Genomic DNA, 14,122 nt, shown 5'->3' on the forward strand with positions numbered 1-14,122 from the left:
CGAACCCCTCCAAAATGTTAAATTACCTGGTGGTCCAGTAGGGGGGGGGGATCCCGGCGCAATCTCCCGCTCTCGGGCCATCGGCGCCATTTTGGCTACCACTGATAAAAATGGCGCCGATGGCCCGATAAAAAAAAACCCACCCCGACCCTTTACAAATTACCCCTTTGCTTCTCCCACCCTCCCGACCCCCCCCAAAAACCTTTTACATGTACCTGGTGGTCTAGTGGGGGGTCCGGGAGCCATCCCTTCAATCATACCGCCGGTGCTGGACTGGTTTCAAAATGGCGCCGATCGCCTTTGCCCTCACTATGTCACAGGGAGCGACCGTCGCTCCCTGTGACAAAGTGAGGGCAAAGGCGATCGACTGGCAGTCAAAAATGTATTTACAGAAAAGGAGAATTTCACAATCGTATAAGAAAATAACTTCCTTAACCTAAATTTATAAATAAATTTACTCCATTTAAGTCCTCATTATAGTAGGGGAGGGAGATTCTCAACCTCTATCAAATATTATTTAAACCTTAATCAGAAAAAAGCTAACCAGACTGTTGTACAGAGAGGTATCATTTTTTATGCGTATATAACAACAAGCTTTCTACGGTACTCTCACAATCATGCCGAACTCACAATCACTGGTGATTTATTTGCCAGAAAATTCAAGACCTGATCTGGAGTAAAGAAAATGTATGTATTTCCCTGATACTTCAAAATACATTTGCAAGGAAATTGTATCAAATAAAAAGCTCCTATTTCTAGTGCTTTATTGTTTAATTTTAGGAATTCTTTTCTTTTAACTTGTGTGGTTCGTGACACATCAGGGAATATACTTATTTTATGTCCTAGGAGCAACTCTTGTCGGGGGTCGAAAATAGAGTCTCAAAATCCAATCCTTATCAGATAGTATAAGAAATGTTACAATCATTGTAGATGGCTCCAAAGTTTCCTCATTTGTGGATTGCAGTTTTTTCGATATGTTCATCAGGGGAGAAGCTGGTGATAATACTTGTAACCCCTCTTGATTAACAGGACCCTTTTTAAAAGGTGGTATGAAATAAGCTTTAGCAATTATTGGCAACATTTGCTCTGTTATCTTCAGGGTTTGAAGCATTTATTTCTTTATTGCATCTTTAGCAGATATTAAAGGTTCCTTGGGGAAATTCAATATCCTCAAATTTTTGCTTCTTATTACATTTTCCAGCTTTTCCACTTTGGTTGTTAAATCTTTGTTTTCCTTGATCAAATTAATCTGGAGGTTTTTACTTTCCAGAACTTCCTTCTTTAAAGCACCACATTTTCAAACTTCTCAACAACATTCTTTTCTATTTTGTCGATACGTAATTCCATTTGTTTCTGTGCTTCTAAAACAGGATTAATTCTCAGATTCAAACTCTCATTCAGTGCCTGAATTGCCTGCCATATTTCTTCAAGAGTAATTTTTCAGGCCTTACCAAGATCAGAGGCTCGGGGCAGCTTGTGAGAGTTACTCCGCCGCTTGCTGTAGCTCCCATACCGGACAATGATGGTATTAATGTCCCTTCTCCTCCATGTGCGGATTCTACTTCATGGGTGCCTTCCACGGCACCCTCTCCTCCTGCTCCGCGTTCTTCTTCCTGAAGTCTTTCCACCAGTCGCGCCTTGGCTGGGTTTTCTGGGGCTATACGCGGTATTGGGGAGAGTGATGTCTGGAGCTCTAGCAAGGCCCCAGTTTCCTCTTCCTCCCGGGAACCTCGCTGCGAGCCTGTCTCCACCGAATCAAGACCTCTCCGAATTAGGTGTGCATCCATTGGGCCCAATTGTAGAAGCAGCTTGGGGCGCTGAAGGTGTCTTGCGCTCCCTAGCCCGGCGCTTTCACGCTGTATGTGGCATGGCTCAACCACAAAAGAGGAAAAAAAGACCGTGGAATGCTCTCACCAGCCAGCGGTCTAGTTGACCATCTTGACTCCGCCCCCCCCTCAACCCACCCCAGTTCTACTCGCACCAACAGGTGCAGTCCCACTCAAAAGGGCCGCCCGCTTGACCCCCCAGTGACCCCACCGGCATTAACTGCAGATGAGGAAGTGACCTTTCTCTGCATCTGCGTTAACCACAAACCAACATCCTGAGTACCTCAGGACATAAACTTATTCTCTCCATGTGGGTCGCGGAATCGCTCATCATAGTTGAGCCAAGACCAGTCCTCGTACTCCCTACTGGCAGCTAGGATCGCATCTGCATAGGCCAGTAAAGGCCCATATCGTGAAGCATCATGATGGCCGACGACCCTGGCCAACTGAAGAAAACATCGGATCCAATTATATTGCGCATAATTTTTTTCTGAGCTCCTGGGAAACACTCAGCACCACCCTTTTTTTTTCTTCTTCCTGTGCCCTCTACATCCTTCCAACAATTGAAATATATCAATATATTTGCGACGCCGAATCTTCTTCCTCAGGGACCTAGGTACATCCTCTCCAGGAAAGAGGGGCCCCGGCGATGGTAACTATCGGCCCCTTTATCTACTCTCCCTACACCTGTGAGCCGGAGACATACCTCGCGAAAAATCAGACGAGGAAGAAGATGAGGTATAAGATGATGAATCAGAAGAACTGGATCTATCATGCTTCTTCCTATGCTTAAACATGTTTCACCTCTGGACTCTAAGAGAATCATTGGACTTGTCTGCAGCGACAAGTAAATCCTAAACCAGCCATATCCCCTGACGAATTCGACACAGTAGGAACAACAGGCTGAACTACCACCTCCCCTGCCCAGAGGAACCATCAGCCGCCAATTCACCATGCTGCACTGTGACTGGTTCAACCCTTCCAGAAGCCCGAGTCAAAGGACATGAGGCATTAGCTGCTGCTGACACTGGGTTATATTGCCACCATTCATGAAATGAGGGACCTGGACCATCCGCCAACTCCCACAAGGCAGATGCCTGTGAAGGAACAAATACAGCCAAAGCAGCAAAACTGAAAGGCCAAGCCATCCCAGAACCTCCATCAGCCACTCTCGATGCCTTGGGCACAGGTCCCCAACCCAAAAAATACTCGGCTGCAGGACGTCAAACACACTGGCCCATGTTTACATAATGGAACTCCCCAAAATCCATGCCAGCAGGCCAGTAACACGGAGGACTGTCCCACCCACCTCCACCCAAAAGGAACCTCCCCTGAAAACCTGCCCCCAACCAAGGAGCTGCAAGCCCCTTGCCCCCTGCAGGGAAATAACGACCAAAGCCTTTCCATAACCTACAGAGGTTTGCACGCTGACCCTCAGGCCCCATCCCCCAATCTGCGGGATACCCTGCAAAAGGCAGAAAGGAGTCCCTGCCATTGCCAACCACTCCTCAGAACCAGTGCGTGAAACCCCGCAAAATTAGGGTCTCCGAATTCTGGACTCAAGCTGTTAGGCTCCAAAACGTCCATATCAGAAGCCCATCCAGCCAAATACCCAAGAGCCCTTCCCCCTGAAGTGCCAGCAAACAACATCCTTCCCAGGCTATTGGAAACTGCCTGAGTAGTTACACCTGCAGCAGCGGCCGAAACAGTGGGCAGATGTGCAGCAGCTGCGGTGCCAACTGACCTAACCTCAGAAGGCACGGGTACCCAACAGGGAGGCACAACAAGCCCGCTCTCATCCTGCCCACCAATGCCTTCTCCACTCGCAAGGAAGCAGGAACGCTGTGACAGCACGCGTGAGGACGCATTCCCCGGCCTTCAGGCACACCCCTGGAGGCCCACGCTCTCAACTCCTGGCAGCCCGGAAGGGACTGCCTCCCCCTCACTTCCAACAGCAGACGCAGACTTGCTGCCACTGGAAACATTCATTGGAGAGGTTCCCAACCTGACAACAGGGGTCCCAGCTGGCTGCTCAATCCGGTGCCAGTCACCACCCTCGCCTCAGGCCGATCCAACCCGCTCTCCTCACTCCGGACGTCTTTGCCCGCCATACCCTCCTCTTCAGAATCCATGTCAGAGGAAGTCACAGCCAAACCCGCTGACCATGAACAACCGGACCTCGGCATAAAGCTCCCCTTATGTACCGTGATGCAGCACCGGCAACGACAGCAGGCAAGTAAAGAATAACTTTGCCAATGTACCCTTTCCCCTGCCAGCTTATCACCCAGGAACCAATCTGCTCCCTGTCCAACTACAGTTTACATTCAAACCAACCAAACAACCCCTGTCTAACCAACTGGAACTGCCAGTCATTAATCAACCCCGCTCCGGCTGTCCGACTTGAGCCTGGCACCCATATTACCATGGGCAGCTGGGTACAAGACCCATCTGCCCTTTTATAAGCAGCATCCTGAAAAAAATAAAAAGGCCATGTATATTATGAATATATATCGTGCCGGTAAATTTGCTGCCACAGGATAAATTCAGCATCTGTTTTGGTAGCCCGTATACAGCCATGTCTCTTGGGATCCCGATGCCAAAGACATCCTAGGGACGCATAATTTATCCCTAGCACATCCGTTTTAGCACTGCAGCTCATTTATCTATTATATTGGGCGCCCAAGAGAGGCGAATGTGCGCGTGTTAAAAAGCAGGTGCCTAGTTTGGATGTACTTTTTTTTTTTACAGGCACTTTATTACAGCAGCCTCTAAGTCATTTATCAGCTCTCCTTCAAGTCAATTATTTGGCACTATTATGTATTTCCATGTACTTGTATTTTTGCTTTTTCTCTCTGCAGCCCTATCACAGTGCCTGGAAAAAAAAAAAACCCTTACCAACATGTGGGTACTTATCTCAAACCACAGAAATAAATGTTCACAAACAAAAAACAATATAAGGTGATGCTTTTTTAAATTTAATTAAAGTAATACATTTCTTGACCAGCATTTGTGAGCGAACACTCCCTCAAATCCAAACAAATGAGCAAACTCGTTGAAAAGGAAACAAAATCTTATCTTTTGCGCAATCTGTACGGGAGGACGCCAGAAAACTCGTCAAGAAATATATGGAGTCAGTCCAATAAAAAGGTTATCAACTTGTAGTATTTGTTTGTTAAACAATATTCACGTGCGTTCAAGTGGACTAACAGGGCAACCGCACTATTTAATCTCAAACTAGTAATTATAGATCCTAAATGAACTGTTGAGCACTTCGAACCGCTCCCCTTATCCGTTGCAAGACATCAGACACGGAGCCGCAGCAATTTGCCGCCATCACCTCACACCCCCATCTGTGACCGTTGGTGATCTGCGCGCGAGCGGAGCGCTAAAGCTCCAGGAACGCGCCGGCAGGGATCCTGACGGTTGGGGAGAGGGCGAAGGGGAGGGAGAAAGAGAAAACTGCGTGCGCACACACACACACACTCCTTTCCCCGAAGACTAGGAATCCCGACCACTTACTCCGTGTACTCACCTTTTCCCCCAGTAACAACTGTTCTCCAGTCAGCGCAGGGCTCGCGGTCTCCCTGGCGACCGCAGGAGCCTGGTCAGAGTCTCGGAGCACCTGTAACTGCAAGGGCGCGGGCGCAGGAGAGGTCAAGTGGGGCGAGAGCAGAGGGAGGGCATGCATTCAGTTCGCGCTCGCAAACCAAAAACACCTGAAGATGCCATTGTAAACTGAAAAAAAAAACAACCCAAAAGTACACAAAGCAGATAATGTGCAGGAAATGTTCCAATCTGCAACTGAAACTCATAGTTTTGGGTTTATTTCTGTCACTCTCTGAAATGCACCTTGCATCGAAACCGAGGGGGCTGCTCTCAAGAGGTGTTGTGTTGCTTAAAGCGATTTAATTATAATAACGTACAAGAAAAGTTTTAATTGATAAATATTGAGTAGTATTTCTTGCTTTATGGGCTTTTCAAATAGTGCCCAGAGCATGGAAATATTCCTTTATTTTAAAGCAATCCGCATCTTCCACATTCTTCGTTATTCTCATTACATATTAGGTCGAATACTATCATCTGAAAGAAAGCTAGAAGAAATCTGTATTCATGCTCACTATGCATTGTAGATGGAGGCACCTTTTAAAAGTCTGTTAATGTAAAATAATAATACCCACCCTATCTTAATTGAAAGTTTACTTGTATGTTATTATTGAAATTCTTCCAGCACCTGCAAAGTAATTCATAGTCCTAGGAAATAGCCATTTCTGTTGTTCATTTTATTTATGCATTTTGTCCCAGTCCTTTCCTTCTGTTCTTTTGGGCTTCTGGCTCAATTGGAACCAGCTTCTACTGGGCTTCAGCACCAGGAGCCTTAATTTGCAGCTCCTCTTTTTTTTTTTTTTTTTTTTTACAACCCTCCTTTCTTCTGCACCCCATCAGAGTGAGAGTGGTGAGCCAGAGGATGCAGACAGTATCTCCCTCCAGACCCTGGCATGTATCCACCTTAAGTCTGACCACTAAAGAGCTCATTTATAATCATAAGTACAAAAATCCTTCAATCCATAGCAGTGCAGATTAGCACTGATGAGTGCCCATAAGGTGCTAAAATTAGTACCACAGAAATTTACATTGAAAAAACATAGTTTTGTGTCTCTCCTATTAAGATGCCAGTGTAATGTAGGCCTGCAGCTTTCCAGATTAGTGATCAATGGGAAAAAAGAAACTTTTCTCATTAATCTCTAACCAGATAGGAAGTCTACATAGCTGCCCCAATGTTGTCTTATTTATTTGAGAGGGTCCAGTGCTGAGATGAAACTAAGAAAGACAGCACAAGATGACTTTGATATGCTGATGGCAGTTTCTCTTAGCTATTTTGATTTGGCAATAACAGTCCATATCAAGTGGACCAGGGATCCACCCTCAACCTCCAAATCAAAATTTTGCGTGGATGTTCTCTAGGGTCTCAAACAAAACTACTAAATTTTTCACCTGGATCTCATTTGGTTGGAGAGCTAGAGGCAATTAAGTGGAAGTCACCTCTGAGTACTAGGCTCCTTGTAACCTAAAATGGCCATTTTGCAAGGTCAGGCAGGTCCCATACCTGCCTGGCCACCGTAATATGGTGCCAGGCTCCTCCCTGGCAAGCTGGGAGTTAAATGTTGGGGGGGAGCTGCGGCTGCCCGTATCCGGGCTCGTGCTGCAAGATAAGGCAGGGAAAGGGGGAGTCGGAGGTTTATTTTCAAACCTCTGGTTTCTAGGGAACCTATTGGTTCCCCTTCAGCTGGGGCAGATGAGAGTGGGAGGATCCTGGGGTCCGGCAGGCATTCGCCTCTTGCCTGTCTTTGCGCCTGGACGCTGATACCTGTCCATCTGACCCTAATTTTGGTTGATGTTACTGTTCATGGGTTTGGCATTGTCGCAGCTGGGGGGGGTAACCCGAGCCGATTGGAGGATTTTGCAGTGGTTAAAAGTGTCTTACTTGACAGGTGTCAGGTCAGTGGTTCCTAACTGAACAACTGGGTGCAGTTGACGGTGCGACTCCTTGCTTGGGCGGTGGCGGGGGTCGACGGCAGGAGTCGTGGGAGGTGTGTTCTTGATGTGACTGCATACAGGCTGGGATAGCTTCTGATTGCCCGTCTTGCTGGTTTGTGGCTGATGAGCTGGGGGGGTAATTGGTTGTTACAGTGAGCTGGCTCGGGCTCCGGGATGTTGTTAATAAAAGCTGTGGCCTGTTGATCCCAACCTGTGTTATGTGTATTTATTTATTGGTTGTAAAGAGACAGGTGAGGGCAGACGCGTCAGTCCTGGCTACCCATATTATATCCAGGTGCTGTAGCCCGACAACACTTCTCAGGGGCCTGAAATTTTGTGGATTAGTACAACCTCCAGTGGTAAGTCCCAGTGCAAAGTTTGGAACATAACGTGAGGTTGCCTCCCTTTTTATGAGCCAGCAAAGTATGTAAAAAATGTTACAAAAGAAATATAAGGCCTACTTTGACGCCTCATTGCTACTGATCTATACTTTGATTCAGGCCATAACTGGATGTAAGTCATGACGCATGACGTACATCTAGGATTTTCACTAGCAGACTTCCAGCCAACTGGAAGCAAAGATACAGCTACATAAAGACATGATGTCACCTTTTTATGCAAATTTTTGCCATTTTTTGGGTACAAATATCTCTACTGTGTAGTTTTTAATGTTTTCTTTCTAATAATTGATAGAGCACCTTTTTCACTACAAAAGTCGTCTTGGACCCAGCCTTGCTTTGGTCAGAATTACAGTCCCAAAGACAAGCATCATTTGCATGCATGAATGCACTATGTTAAAAAGCCATTTTTGGCACCCAACTGTGAAACATGCAAATGAGCTAGAGATGTGAAATTTTACAATGCAGCTCGGTTTTCTGTGCTTACCACTCCAGACAGCCAGACAAGGTACCAGCCATAGATTTCCAAGCTTTTATTTAAGCTCAAAACATGAAAAGGCAAGATACTACATACCAGAATTGCTTAAACTGCAATTTCACAAAAATTCACTGTCTTTTTTCCTGCCTTGCAAATGCTTTTGAATATCCCATCAATGCGTGACATTTATATATGGAATATATGGAAAAATGGGCCTCATTCAGAGCCCTGTCTCCTAGGGAATTCTCGACCATGGTATGCAAAATAAAAAATATACATAGTCAATTAGATCCTTGCCCATTTACTATAGAAAAAAGTCTGAAGGAACATACTTATGACATTATGAAGACAATTTTTAATTAATCACTGACAGAAGGTTATATTCATATGCAATTAAAGCTAGCTTCAGTAAGACCTGTGTTAAAAGACCAAGCAATACACCAACTCTCTTATAGGCCAATACAGTAAAATTCGTGGGAGAGCAGGTGAGTACCCGCTCTCCCGGCATGTACACAGGCCACTCTCCTGTGCGCACGATTCAGTAAAAAAAAAAAATTAAAATTAGGGCCCATGGTAAAAAGAGGCAACTGTCAGCAAGTTTGACAGCCGACGCTCAATTTTGCCGGCGTCGGTTCTCAAACCCACTGACAGCCACAGGTTCGGAAACCAGATGCCGGCAAAATTGAGCATCCGGTTTTCAACCCGCGAGCCGCGGGCCAATTTTACATTTTTTTTTAAATTATTTTTAACCTTTGGGACCGCCGACTTAATATCGCCATGATATTAAGTCAGAGGGTGTACAGAAAAGCACTTTCCCGGTGCCGGCAGAAATTAACGCCTACCTTTGGGTAGGCACTAATTTCTGAAAGTAAAATGTGCGGCTTGGCTGCACAATTTACTTACAGAATCGAGTGGGAATAACTAATAGGGTCATCAACATGTATTTGCATGTTGCGGGCGCTATTAATTTGGGGGGGGGGGGGGGGGGGTTGGACGTGCATTTTCGATGCGCTATTACCCCTTACTGAATAAGGGGTAAAGCTAGTGCGTCGACAATGCGCGTCCAAACGTAGGTTAACAGTGCGCTCCGCCAGAACGCTCTGTACTGTATCGGCCTGTTAGTATCTCTGTTGGATTTCCTCTAATGCAGACAAATATGATAGGAGTGCTAGTGCAATTTGATTTAACTGCCACCTTTGATACTTTAAACCATAGCTTTTAACTTAACTGTTTATATTTAGTAGGAGTGGATGGTACAGTTTTAACATGATCCTAATCCTTTCTCCAAAATAGAAAATAACAAGTTCAGCTTGGGAGAGATGTCTCCTCTTGGCAAACTTTGGTGTGTAGTGTGCCCCACCCTTCCATCTGTTTTATTCAATATTTGCTTACAGCATTTTTACAATCCTTGGGCATAACATACCCATTTGCTGATGATATTCAGTTCTATTTGCCTGTCCTGATAATGAAAGTGTTTGGTCCGGTGCTGTAAGGTAGGCAGGAATACTTAGTGTCATGGTCTTCATACAGCTAGAAAATTTCATAACCATCATTGTGAGCAGAAATTGCATTAGGAGCAGTACAAGAAAGCTTACTTGGTAATGCCCTGAAGGCCTGTCTTTTTGGAGGTGCTTCCCATGTTAAGGGTTAAAGTTTGTGTGGAAATGTGTTCTAGTGCAGCTAATCAAGAATGGCAAACAAATTACATCTTTTGTCCCCAATGATGGTTGTTTGATTGAGGAAAATGATGAAATTCTGGTTGCTGGTTTTGGCTGTACTGGTCATGCCGTTGATGATATTCCCGGTGTCTGATTCAAGGTTGTAAAAGTAGCCAGTGCTTCCCTGTTAGCTTTGTACAAAGGCAAGAAAGAGCGAAACCAAGTACTTTTTAATCAGTGCTTAGCTGCAGTGAATTCATGGTTATATAATAACTCCTTAATATTAAATTTACAAAATGACCTCACATTTATGGATTGGAGGTATTAGCTATTTGACTCATGCTGGAGTCCAGTTGTTCAGAGTAGTTAAATCACAAGCAGATTGTGATAAATTGCAGGAAGACCTTGTGAGACTGGAAAATTGGGCATCAAAATGGCAGATGAAATTTAATGTGAAGAAGTGCAAGGTGATGCATATAGGGAAAAATAACCCATGCTATAGTTACACAATGTTAGGTTCCATATTAGGTGCTACAATCCAAGAAAGAGATCTAGGCGTCATAGTGGATAATACTTTAAAATCGTCAGCTCAGTGTGCTGCAGCAGTCAAAAAAGCAAACAGAGTGCTGGGAATTATTAGAAAGGGAATGGTGAATAAAACGGAAAATGTCATAATGCCTCTGTATCGCTACATGGTGAGACTGCCCACCTTGAATACTGTGTACAATTCTGGTCGCTGAATCTCAAAAAAGATATAATTGCAATGGAGAAGGTACAGAGAAAGGCTACCAAAATGATAAGGGGAATGGAACAGTTCCCCTATGAGGAAAGACTAGAGGTTAGGACTTTTCAGCTTGGAGAAGAGACGGCTGAGGGGGAATATGATAGAGGTGTTTAAAATCATGAGAGGTCTAGAAAGAGTAGATGTGAATCGGTTATTTATTCTTTCGGATAATAGAAAGACTAGGGGGCATTCCATGAAGTGAGCTTCATGGAATGCTCAACGTACAATTAAACTCTGGAATTTGTTGCCAGAGGATGTGGTTAGTGCAGTTGGGTTAAAAAAGGATTGGATAAGGTCTTGGAGGAGAAGTCCATTACTTGCTATTAATTGAGTTGACTTAGAATATAGCCACTGCTATTACTAGCAACAGTAACATGGAATAGACTTAGTTTTTGGGTACTTGCCAGGTTCTTATGGCCTGGATTGGCCACTGTTGGAAACAGGATGCTGGGCTTGATGGACCTTGGTCTGACCCAGCATGGCATAAGAACATAAGAAATTGCCATGCTGGGTCAGACCAAGGGTCCATCAAGCCCAGCATCCTGTTTCCAACAGAGGCCAAAACCAGGCCACAAGAACCTGGCAATTACCCAAACACTAAGAAGATCCCATGCTACTGATGCAATTAATAGCAGTGGCAATTCCCTAAGTATAATTGATTAATAGCCATTAATGGACTTCTCCTCCAAGAACTTATCCAAACCTTTTTTGAACCCAGCTATACTAACTGCACTAACCACCTCCTCTGGCAACAAATTCCAGAGCTTTATTGTGCATTGAGTGAAAAAGAATTTTCTCCGATTAGTCTTCATGGAATGCCCCCTAGTCCTTCTATTATTCGAAAGTGTAAATAACCGAGTCACATCTACTCGTTCAAGACCTCTCATGATCTTAAAGACCTCTATCATATCCCCACTCAGCCGTCTCTTCTCCAAGCTGAACAGCCCTAACCTCTTCAGCCTTTCCTCATAGGGGAGCTGTTCCATCCCCTTTATAATTTTGGTTGCCCTTCTCTGTACCTTTTCCATGGCATGTTCTTATGCCTATTTCTTTAAAAGCATGGACTCTAGGAATCATTCTTGATTCTCAACTATGATTTAGACTGCATTTGAAACATGTTAGTTGGATTGCATTTTACAAAATTAAAATGTTACGATCTTTAAAACACATAGGGGTGGATTTTAAGAGCCCTGCTCGCCTAAATCCGGGCGGATTTAGGCGAGCAGGGCCCTGCGCGCCGGTGCGCCTATTTTACATAGGCCTACCGGCGCGCGCAGAGCCCCGGGACTCGCGTAAGTCCCGGGGTTTTCAGAGGGGGCGTGTCGGGGGCGGGCCCGATCCGCGCGGCGTTTTCGGGGCGTGTCGGGAGCGTTTCGGGGGCGGGTCCGGGGGCGTGGTTACGGCCCGGGGCGGTCCGGGGGCATGGCCGCGCCCTCCAGACCCGCCCCCAGGTTGCGTCCCGGCACGCTAACGACCCGCTGGCGCGCGGGGATTTACGTCTCCCTCCGGGAGGCGTAAATCCCCCAACAAAGGTAAGGGTGGGGTTTAGACAGGGCCGGGCAGGTGGGTTAGGTAGGGGAAGGGAGGGGAAGGTGAGGGGAGGGCAAAAGAAAGTTCCCTTCGAGGCCGCTCCGATTTCGGAGCGGCCTCGGAGGGAACGGAGGTAGGCTGCGCGGCTCGGTGCGCGCAGGCTATACGGAATCAATAGCCTTGCGTGCGCCGATCCCGGATTTTAGCGGATACGCGCGGCTACGCGCGTATCTACTAAAATCCCGCGTACTTTTGTTTGCGCCTGGAGCGCCAACAAAAGTACACGAACGCGCCATGTTTGTAAATCTACCCCATATTACCTAAGGCATCTTTTTGGTCTGTGCTTTAGGTGACTGTAATAGGAACTTTTTACTACTGTAACATTCTTTACAATGGTTTACCTAAAAATTCCATATATATATATATTGCAACTTACCCAGCATACCACAGCTAGATTAATTGCCGATAGTTCTCGAAACAATCACATTATGCTTATATTGCATGAATTACATTGGCTTCCAGTGCATTGGTGTGCTTAATTTAAAATTACAACTTTAATTCATAAAATGTTTCATTCAGACATTTCCAGTCTTTTAAGTTGCCTTTTGTAAACCCTCGCACACCCTGCGATCTACTGGTACTAGTTCTTAAGCATCCCTCCATTGAATGAATATAAACTGCAGCAGATATGATCCCAAGCGTTCTCATATTTGGGCCCAGTTTTATGGAATGGGCTGCCACTTGAATTAAGGGCAGAACAGGAAAGCAACTTAAAGCTTTATATTTTAGTGAGACTTTTAAGTAATTAAGCTTTATAGACTTTTTTGTGTTTTATTTATAGTTTTATGTATGACCGGATGTATTTATTTTATATATTGTTTAAAAATGTTAATGTTTTTATACTATTTTATGAATGTTTGACCTGTTATTGTTATGACTGTCGGCCGCGGGCGGCTGCAGCCAACCCAACTCACATCCTGCCATGCCTGGCCCTCCTTTCCAGGGGAACTCGTGGCTCTGGCCAGCCATTGTCGCTGTAGTGTTCCTGGCCCTCCTTGCTCCACATGGTGGCTGGGACGCCACCGGCCCACTCTCTGACTCCGGGCCTTTCTAGGTGTGCGTGCACGCCACCTGTTCTCTATTTAAAGGGCCAATGGTGGGAATCCCTGGACCATCCCTGACTGATGACATCATTACCTTGGGATATTTAAGCACCTCCTTTGGCCTATGCAAACTGACTTGGCAACGAGTTCCTTCGCTTCACTGGTGCTTGTTCCTGTCTCTCTGGACCCGTGGTTCCTGCCTTGGATCTCCACCTGCTGATCTGGACTCTGGCTCGGGTACCTGCTCCTCAGGGGCCTGCTTGCACTTCCTTCGGGAGACCAGGCTTTCCCGCTCCTTGGGGTAGCTCCTGCGCTCCACACCAGAGGTCCTGCCGACTCGCTCCTCGGGGTAGCCTCAGCACTGCCTATCAGAGATTTCCATCTCTATGCTTCCCCGCTCCTCAGGGCAGCCTCTACATCACCTTATCAGAGACTTTGACTCCATGCTTCCCCGCTCCTCGGGACAGCCTCTACGTCACTTTATCAGAGACCTTGACTCTACACTTCCCCGCTCCTCGGGCCAGTCTTAACGTCTTTACACCAGTGGCTTTATTCTACGCTTCCCCGCTTCTCGGGGCAGCCTATGTCACTACATCAGAGACTTGACTCTGCGCTTCCCCGCTCCTCGGGGCAGCCCCTACGTCATCACACCAGAGACTCTGTTGCTATGCTGTCCTGCCCCTCGGGACAGTCTCTGCATCACTCCTTCAGAGATCCTGTCTCTGTGCTCCTCAGGGCCTGCCTAGTGCACCTCTGTCTTGGAGGTTCCTTCTCTGGTTCATCGTATCTTCAGTCCTGCCTAAGTACTGT

General features: G+C 46.1%; 1 long non-coding RNA gene and 1 pseudogene across 1 annotated transcript in view; one reads left to right on the plus strand and one right to left on the minus strand.

The window, feature by feature from the left end:
• LOC115082126 overlaps positions 1–5,442 on the minus strand; it is an 81,264-nt gene extending 75,822 nt beyond the window's left edge. The window contains exon 1 of the long non-coding RNA XR_003854083.1: positions 5,359–5,442. This is a non-coding gene — a long non-coding RNA (uncharacterized LOC115082126). The remainder of the gene's footprint in view (positions 1–5,358) is intronic.
• A 2,439-nt stretch (positions 5,443–7,881) lies between these two features.
• LOC115100781 lies at positions 7,882–13,918 on the plus strand (annotated as a pseudogene).
• Positions 13,919–14,122: the final 204 nt, after the last annotated feature.

The sequence above is a fragment of the Rhinatrema bivittatum genome, chromosome 1, assembly GCF_901001135.1.
Source record: "Rhinatrema bivittatum chromosome 1, aRhiBiv1.1, whole genome shotgun sequence".
Lineage (NCBI taxonomy): Eukaryota > Metazoa > Chordata > Amphibia > Gymnophiona > Rhinatrematidae > Rhinatrema > Rhinatrema bivittatum.